This window comes from Ascidia mentula, chromosome 9 (assembly GCF_947561715.1).
Source record: "Ascidia mentula chromosome 9, kaAscMent1.1, whole genome shotgun sequence".
Classification (NCBI taxonomy): domain Eukaryota; kingdom Metazoa; phylum Chordata; class Ascidiacea; order Phlebobranchia; family Ascidiidae; genus Ascidia; species Ascidia mentula.
Genome location: NC_138574.1, coordinates 6643981 through 6653397, shown reverse-complemented (window position 1 = coordinate 6653397; position 9417 = coordinate 6643981).

The following is a 9417-nucleotide window of genomic DNA, read 5'->3' as shown; positions in this document are numbered from 1 at the left end:
TTAAAATACAAGTAAATATTTTGATTTAACATTTTCAAATGAAATGATATTTACCCTGAAAAATGGTAAATTTATACATTATGTTGATGTATCTTAGGTGAAAGTGATTCACAATTTTGACATCTTTGCTTCTTACACAAGCATATAAGAAACACAATTTTTATAGTGGCCTCTAAAGCTAAGAAACAAATTGGGTAAACAGGCACAATTAAAGAAGAAGCATTGTACGTTTATTCGGACAGTTTTAAATTATCAAGAGTTGTGATAACTGCCACATCTTTGGCAATTGAGTTCATGAACATTTCTGCATCATCTGTGGTTAGTACCTTCTGGTAACAGGATCAAAGATTGCTGAAATTTTCACGAGTTTGAAACGTTCGCTATTAGTGTACATGCACCTTAATAGGATACATTTCATGGCCAACCGTGTAATAAGTCAAACTCATGTACGCGTACCTAATTAACAAACATGCAACCTTTACAAATTATCTTGATTTTAAGTTATAGTAAACATATACATACTTTGTTTTAATGCGCATGGGCTGCCTATATTTAAGAGAATTATACAGCGCTTGCAATATGTTGCCACACAATAATTTTACAAAGTTTGCATCTCAACGTCGCAATTTAATTGTGTTAAGTTTGCCAAAAAGCAGAGTTGATTGCAGTAAAACCTCACGTTTTAGGTTTTCATTAGGGTTGCGAGACATCAAAGTAAACGGTGCGAACTACAGATATCCACAAGATGGATACATGAGTGATATTTGCAAAGTAAAAGCAGAAAACAAGAGTATATCGACTCCCATAAGCTTTGACTTGAAGCTAACTATTTGTTGTTTGAAATGAAAAAAATACGACGACGGTACTAATAATTTTACCTAAGATTATGACACTGTCGGCCAACTTAACATGCGCGCAAGTTACTAAGTTACAAGCACGTTAACAAGTTGCATGTTCGTTAATTAGGTACGCGTACATGAGTTTGACTTATGACACGGTTGGCCATGAAATATATCTTTTTAAGGTACATGTACACTAATAGCGAAACGTGCTGCTTATTAACGCGCGCGTACCTTATTATTCCAAATGATGTCGCTCTTATTCGGAATTTGACACTGTTGGCCAGGCTTTAAATAACGCGCACGTTATCTAAGGTACGCGTACAATATGACGAATTATGATACCGATGTCCCAAACAACATAACGAATGTGCTCGTTATTTAAAGCCTGGCCAACAGTATGTCCAAAACAACATAATATACGTTTAGGGTTTGAATGTGAAGTTGCTATTTGTCACGATGATAATGCTGGCGAATTGCCTTTAAATTGTCCGTTTACCAGTGCACTTGGCTAAGATGCAGGAAGATGGGTATAATTGTTTATTGATGAAATGTAACCAAATAGCATAAAATAACAATGGATTCAAATAAAATGGAATATATTTAGAAGAACGGTTAGAAAGGGCGAAAAGCGTTACCGTATAAACATGTAGTCTCGTGATATGCAATATTGTGTGAGAAAGACAGTGGGCTCGTAAATGAAATTTAAGAAAGCCCCAGCCCATTTACTTAGGATGAAGTATCCCTGTTACAAACAAACTTCCCGAACGATGGAATGCGATGACAAATTTTTATCAGATTGTCCCACATGCGGCTTTGTGAGTGTCAATGCAAATGCTTATCAACGCGATTGCGGGTACATTTTCACCCTCAAAACAATTACCCATATGTCAAAAGGCGGTTTGCATCACACGACCGCAATTTAAACCGAATGACGCCACAAAGTACTGAACCCTGATATTGGGATGTACTTCAATATGTGAAAAGAAGGTCTGAGAAATAATGTATGTTCACAGTACGTTTTTCACGCAAAAGTGTGCGCAATGCTAATAATAGGCCTAATGGCGACCATGCACATTCGCAATACAAAAAGGAAAACAAACGAGCCTTACTGGATGATGGAAGCAAGCTAGCTACCCTTGCAGACTGTCAATCGATTACCGTATCTATAGTGCTGAGAAGATTTGATACTTGCTGGACCTATGTTATAAATGTTTCTCACATTGCTCATATGTGTTTTGCATTCCACGGAAACTGATGACGCCCTTTATATGGCGAAATATAAATCTAAGCAACCTTCGTATCAAAAGGAAGTCAACATAAATGGTTACATGTACATGAAAAGACCAACAAACGCGTTTGGTGTGTGTATCAACATACTTTATACAGCGACGTAAATCGAAATTAAACATGCACAATATCGAATCAAGTCAACCAGCATGGGCAAATGGCATAAATTTTGCCAGGCAAATTGTGCACGAAACAGTGCATTGGCCAGTCAGCTAGACATTTAGTGCTGGGTGCTGTGAAAAATTTAGTTTAAAAAGCATCAAAATGTTCAAGGGGATGTAGCTCAAAATTGAATCACAGAAGTATACCTTAATTTGTGATTTTATGTTAGGCCCGCCTCTTGTCTACGCATTCAGGTCAAAATTAGTTGCAAGATAGTTGCTTAAAGCGCCCCCCAGGGGGCGTTTATCCCCATGGTCAGACATTATTTTAGCTAAATAGGCTGCAAAAAATGTAAGTTGGTTTTGCGAAATAATGAATCACAAAAACCTCACCCAATTTGCACTTTAATGTTGGCCTTGACCCTTTTTTTTGCAATGGCAAAAAAAATTGTCACAGTAAAGTTGCTTTGCCCCCTGGGACTGTTTTTGCTATCCTATAGGACAAAAGATCCTCCTGGAGGCTCCTCAGATCCTTGCTGTGTTTTTCCGGATGCAGCTGCAATCAATTTTTTTTCTCTTTGAATAGTACCAGTAGATCTTCATGGGTCACTGGGCACGGGAATTGTTGTTGTCAAAAAAGTAAATCACTCAGTATGGGTATTAATGCTGATAGCCTTCAAAACGTGATTTTTGGGATTTAAAACTGATGTGCGGCCTGAACACGAAAGACACTCACCGAGATGTGAATTTTTGCTGATACGTAAGGATTTCGCAGTGGGAAATTCACGCAAACTAAAAACTCTAATTGTTCGAAGTGTGAACTTGTGTTGACCTCGACGTGATTGTGAGAGAGGGAGAGGGAGAGGGAGAGAGAGAGAGAGAGAGAGAGAGAGAGAGAGAGAGAGAGAGAGAGAGAGAGAGAGAGAGAGAGAGAGAACAAGTAACAATGCCCCTCCATCTCACAGGGTCGTAAAACAGTAGCCTAAATTACTCGACTCAACGCTCTCAGCTCTGGTCTTGCTCTTGGCTCAACTTAGCCTCATCCTATTGCGGATTGAGCTTTGTGAGGATTTATCCTCTTTCATGCTCATCCTCTTTTATCCTCATCCTCTTTCATCCTCTAATTACCCGTTGAGCAAGATTTGTGAGCATCACTACTGGTGTAACGTACATTCGTATACTGATGATGTCCAGATCTAGGCGGAATAACCAAGTGGTACACGAATCATCGCTAACGTTGCCTGCTATATTTGTCCTAATTATGTATCTTGTAACCTTATCAATGACATCAGCAAAACGAGAGGATTGATGTAATGCGTGGAGCTGTATGTGTCATTATGAAAGCTGTGTCTGTGACAATTGACATTCCACCTATGGTTGTTGCGTTTCTTGGTCGTAAATCTTCAGGTATGCGCTTAAAGTGCACGGTTTCTTGGTCATGGCAATTTTGCGTAAGACTAATGGTACATTCGCAATGAAAATCTTTCCAAAGTATTTCGGTTCTACGACTAAAAATCGTAAACCTGCGGCGACCAAAAATTGTAAACCTTTTGCGCTGTAGCGATATTGACGCCACGTTAGGCGCTCGTGTCAAAAAAATGCATTGTTTACAAAGGAGAAGGCGCCTTATTTTGCAGATATCGAATAGTTTCGAACATAGGATCCACAAATTATGTTATCTCAAAGGTCGGGACAAGGTTTTACATCATACAAAAATATGTCACTGTGACTTCATAAATTCATTGGTTATTTGTCCCTGATTATGGGAAGACGAAAGGGTATAGCAGCAACGACACTATTCTGCACTGCGATAAGACGGGGATGGTCCGTTTCTTTGCCCAGTGACATTACATAACGTCATTTTGGGTGTGATGTCACAACTTTAACCTCATCTTTGTGTTGGGCAAGTGCCTAGAATACTCAAAAAAAATTTCTTTCTGCTTACGATCTGGTTGACAGTAGAAACGAAGTTTTTACGACATTTGGTGGTATCTACAGTTTTACGCGGCAACAACAGCAATATTTTCAAGCTTTGATAGCTGAGGCTAATCGCGCACGCAGTTCACCATTAATTTAATGTAATGGTCGAGTAGTGTCGTTGTGGGTCTATCTGGTGAGGGGTTCAAATCTCATTTAGCCAAGTCACGCGCTGTCGCGTTTAATTCTGTCCAACTGAAAATTGTCTTGTAAATTGCCCAGAGTAATGCAACAGGCAACTACCAAACGTCTTAGCAACGCCGAACCGCCTGGATCTGGACATCATCATTAAAAGAAATGTACGTTACACATTACGGGTTGCCAATACGTCGATCACGATTGATCATCTGATAGTTTAACTGGACGATCGGGTCTGATTTTGTTGTGATTTTCGCGAATATATTTTAGTATCGTTTAGCAACTATTCCCAAACTACATTGCGAAACTCGACACAAATCGAACGTTTTCCTGACGATCGTATTCCCTGCCATGATGACCTGATATATATCGTTGCATGAGTATATGGGCCGAAAGTCGCAAAAAGGAAACAAATGGCCGACAAAACATGGCGATTGATGGGAAATCAGCCCAGACAACTTGAACAGGACATGACCAGCGTGATGTCATTAAAATTATGAATCCATGTTAAGGGCAGCCCACCGCGATAGACACATCGGTCTTGTGATAGGGATAGCAACTACCTACACGAACATGTCAGTGCTCCATTCCTGAAAACAATCCACACGCAACCTGGGTCGCAGAAGACCTCGACCCTGAATACACTCAACATTGCAAATCCATTGTACAAGCAAGGGTCAAGCGAGGGCCAGTAAGAACGCACGGCTAACCGAAACGCCGATTTTGGCGAGAGACGTAGGTATGTACAAAAGTCTTTGTATGTATGTGTCTTTAAGCGCCACGCCCATTTTGCAGTAATTTAAAACATGCTGCTAATTATTGTTAGCAAGTTTAACCGCCTTTTTAGACGCTAGACGAAAACCTACTGCGCGCTTAAACGTTCGCAAACTGAAACGCTCGCATTTAAGCCCCACCTGTGATTTACTACAACGATATACTTCTCAGTTTGGTGCGATTCGCGAGATTGACCAATCCGAGAGATTTGCTTGATTCGCGAGATGACGAATACCGAATTCACTTGACTCCCTAATATGCAGAATCTTCCAGATGCCTGACTCTCAAATATACTATTTTCTTTGTAGGTTGGGTTTTTTTTCTCCCCGCCGAAGATAAACTTGGCTAATTTTTTTTTTGGTCTGGCGAAAGTGTTGAACATTTCACCGTAGCCGCGAGCGTCAAAATAAAAAACAAGCAAATGTATTCCAGGTTGACTGGATAGATTCACAATATACAACGCAGGGGGTCGATGACGTAACGAAGCGAGTTCGTCCGGTGCGTACACACCGCGAAACACAAGCGCTGTTGCCGAGTCACGTGAAAGTATGGCACCGATTTGTATCTCGTCCATTATGAAGCGAAGTCCGTTACCACGTTTCGAAAGCGGTCAATCGTTACCACGTTATCAAATTCACAAAATGCAATTATCGCTACAGGCGCAGCGAGCGCGTTTTTAAATCGCACCTCCAAGCGCACCGAATCGGAACGCCGGAGGTCAAAGGTTGCAAGGTCGCTGTGGTCGGGTGTCAAATCCACACAAAACAACGATATCGAATTGCCCCGGTTTTCATAATACGAATTGGTCCCCGTGAAAAGCGATAAATAGCTTCGTGTGTATTGACCGCCTTGAAAATCGGGCTTAAATGCGATGGCGGGGTAGATACAGCCATCTACGTGCAAAGCTAAATATGTAATGTTCATGTGTTTAAACTCAAAGGGATTTCGGTCGAAGGCCCCGTTGTAGGCTGCCGCGTCGACAAACCCGAACACGCATCTGACAGGGTTTTGGCCGGTCACTAGCGGTCGCAAACCGTAGTCATACTCCCGCTGGCGATCGTGAAAAACTTCCGATCGGCGCATAGCGTACTTTGCAGAATTGGATTGAAAAATCTTGTCATGTGGTCGGGCTTCGGCATACTTATGCCTTCTCCAACTGCCTTTACGATACACGGTAATACAGCTGGGCTCTCTTTCATTTCCAAGTCCGGGTGTGTATTCAATACAGGAGCACGTACAACAAGACTAACGTTGTCATGTGGAACTTTCCCATTTTGGATATGGGACGCACGATCTCGGGTAGCAGAAGACGTCGTCGGAACTTCTTCGGCAGCCAGCACCGAGGAAGTCGATTCTACTTCTGGGCTCTGACTATGGTTGGGCCCCTTGTCCGACGACGTCAGATCATTGGGTTCATCATTCAATATTCTAGCCCTTGCATCGGCAGCCTGGAAATCATATTTTGCCTTCCGCCTTTCTGCTTCCAAAGCAACCTTTTCCGAATCTGCCTTCTGTTGCAGAGCCACCCTTTCAAGTTCCGCCTTTCGTTCCACAGCTGCTTTTTCAAGTTCCGCCTTTCGTTGCTCTTGAACTAGATCGTTTTCTTCCTCGACCTGTTTTATACGAATCAATGCCAACTCTCGCTCCACCTTTGCCTCTAGGCGACTTCTTTCTGTGGCAGATGAGCTCGCCACAGACGAACGTGAGCGGCTGGACCGTGAGGATCTTAGCGAAAAATATGCTCACCGAAGTTTGCTGCCAGGAAGACATCAGTAAACCAGATTCAGTTCTTTTTGTTAAATTATTTATTTTCTATATTGCCTTATTCAAATAGAATCGATTAACTATTACTGCAGTACAATATACCTATAACTTTACAATGATTCTAACCTTTTGTAAACTTTGCGTATGAGCATTGAATGCAGCAAAATAGTTTGCAGAAATATTCGGCCGAAAACGAATAATTGCAAAAACCTTAGTTTCGGCCGACTAAATTCGGCAAATCGAACTTTCGGTACATCTCTACTATAAATAAACAATTTACTGCCGTAGGATCCGCTGTCGTTTCGGACCTAAGCCAGTCTATATGGATCAAAGGAAACGTCTGTGAACCGAGCGTTTCGCCTGGGTTTCAAAATCATGCTGTTACCTCGTAGGGTGGTTCAAAGTTTTGTTAACTGGCGATTTTTTTGTCAACTAACATCTCTCTGCTTTGTGGTGGCCAACACGGCCGCTGGCCACCTAACGTCATTTGTAACCTGTCGATACCCATCACCTCTCAGTCCCAGTGCGACGAATTTTAGGGTGTTTGGTGCAGTTTTAGTGGGGTTTTGGGCTATTCCAATTAGGTAGTAACTTGCTGGTGGGTGCTGCTGTAATTTATGTTGAAAATGGAGCAAAAATATCACCAGAGGGATGTTAGTTGACAAAAAAAAATCGCCAGTTAACAAAACTTTGAACGCGGGTTACTCGGCCGCCCTACGAGGTAGCAGCCTAATTTTTTTACACGTAAAAGTTCATAGGCTGACCTTTCTAACGATATCAAAATTTAAAAAAAAAACATATTCATAATCGGTTATGAATTTTCACACTGGAGTACTACCGTCGACAAGAAAGCCACGTTTGGTTGCATCTCTAAACAAAGAGTTGAGGAAGTCAGCTGAGGAAGTGGAACTTCAGTTTATTGAGGGTGACATCCCAGCCCGGGATGGGGAGGAGGAGAAGTACTGGATTCCAACCAACAAGACCTGCGGTCGTCCACCAAACTGCGCACCAGACGACAACGGAAAATGGCGGAAGCATCGGAGTCCGGATGGATGGTTGTAACAAGACGAGGAGGAAAAACGTCGGGGTACTCGAGCAGCGAGGAGTTTCGGCCAATCCCAACACCTAAGGAAAACCAGGAAATGAATCCAACCACCAAGGACACCGAGAAGACCAGCTCCCCATTGAAGAAGAAGTCTAGCGAGAGTTCGAGGAGGGAAAGCACCGATGATGGAAAGGTCGTGTCGCCGTCGAGAGAGAACGAGAGTTCGAAAAGGAGAAACCCCGCCCCACTTTCGAAGGGGGCAAAAGGACAAGCTCGAGGTAACCTAACAGTAGACATGTTTGTGTCAGCATTATCCACGTACACTTGCTGGTGGGTGCTGCTGAAAATTATGTTGAAAATGGAGCAAAAAAATCAGGCTGTATTTGTGGAAAAATGAATCGTTGAAGTGTCCAATCATTTGTGATTTTATGAAAGATCCATTTCATATCTACAAATTTTGATTAAAATTAGTCTCCGAAAAAATGATTTAGCCACCCCCCTAGGGCCATTTGTCCCCCTGGTTATTCAGTATTTTGGTTAAAAGAGTAACAAAAAATGGAACTGGATTTTGCAGAAAAATGAATCGTTCAACTACCCACTCATTTGCATTTTTTTGTAAGTTCCAACTCTTATGTATGCGATGGCATCAAATTTTTTATTAGTTGCTGAAAAACTGTCAAAGCCCTCCCCCAGGGCTGGTTATACCCCCCTGTTGGTCATATGATCTTCCAGGAGGCCCAACAAGTCCTTGCTCTGTACAGTCTCATCCAGGAGCAAAATTTTTTTTTTAACTTTGAAGAATTTTAGGTCCCTATGTAAGTCACAAGACCCATCAACGGTCATTGGGAAACAAGCGGAACAGTCACTAGATGCATTACAGCTGAGGGCCTTGAACACAGGATTTCTCCAATCTAATACCCATATAGGTCCTTCACATGGAGTATTGTTCATTTGAGTAGAGGGTTTTTGTGCAAAATAGGCCAGGTTATCTCACTGACAGCATCATTGCCAACAAAACGTCTTACTCTGAATATCCCAACACCGCTACTGCCAAGCTGATAACTTGTCCTTGTGGTAACCGATTGCTACATTAGGCTTGGAACTGATTGAGCCTCTGGCGTGGCGTGATTACGCCTTGTTATGCTTGTCAGCTCCCTGCTGTTCTCAGTGTGCAACGTTTTTACTTCGTCTTTCTTTTGCAGGTGTTATTGTTTGTTAGCTGAAGTTCGACTTTCTTGTAACCTGGATTTCGTTTTACATATATTTCCAAAACAAAATGTGACACCGCAATTTTAACAAGTTCGCCTTAAGAGAACCGTCTAGTGTAATTAACGAAAAGCAGTAACAAAACCTTTGCCAAAAAAGAAAACCAATGTTAATATTTTTGGTTGCTCTAGCTGCCCCCTGGTATGAATGCTCCCATTTGACTTTTCTAAGCTCGACAAAACCTTTCAGCATAAGGCATTTCTATTTTTCATTGTTGACTCTC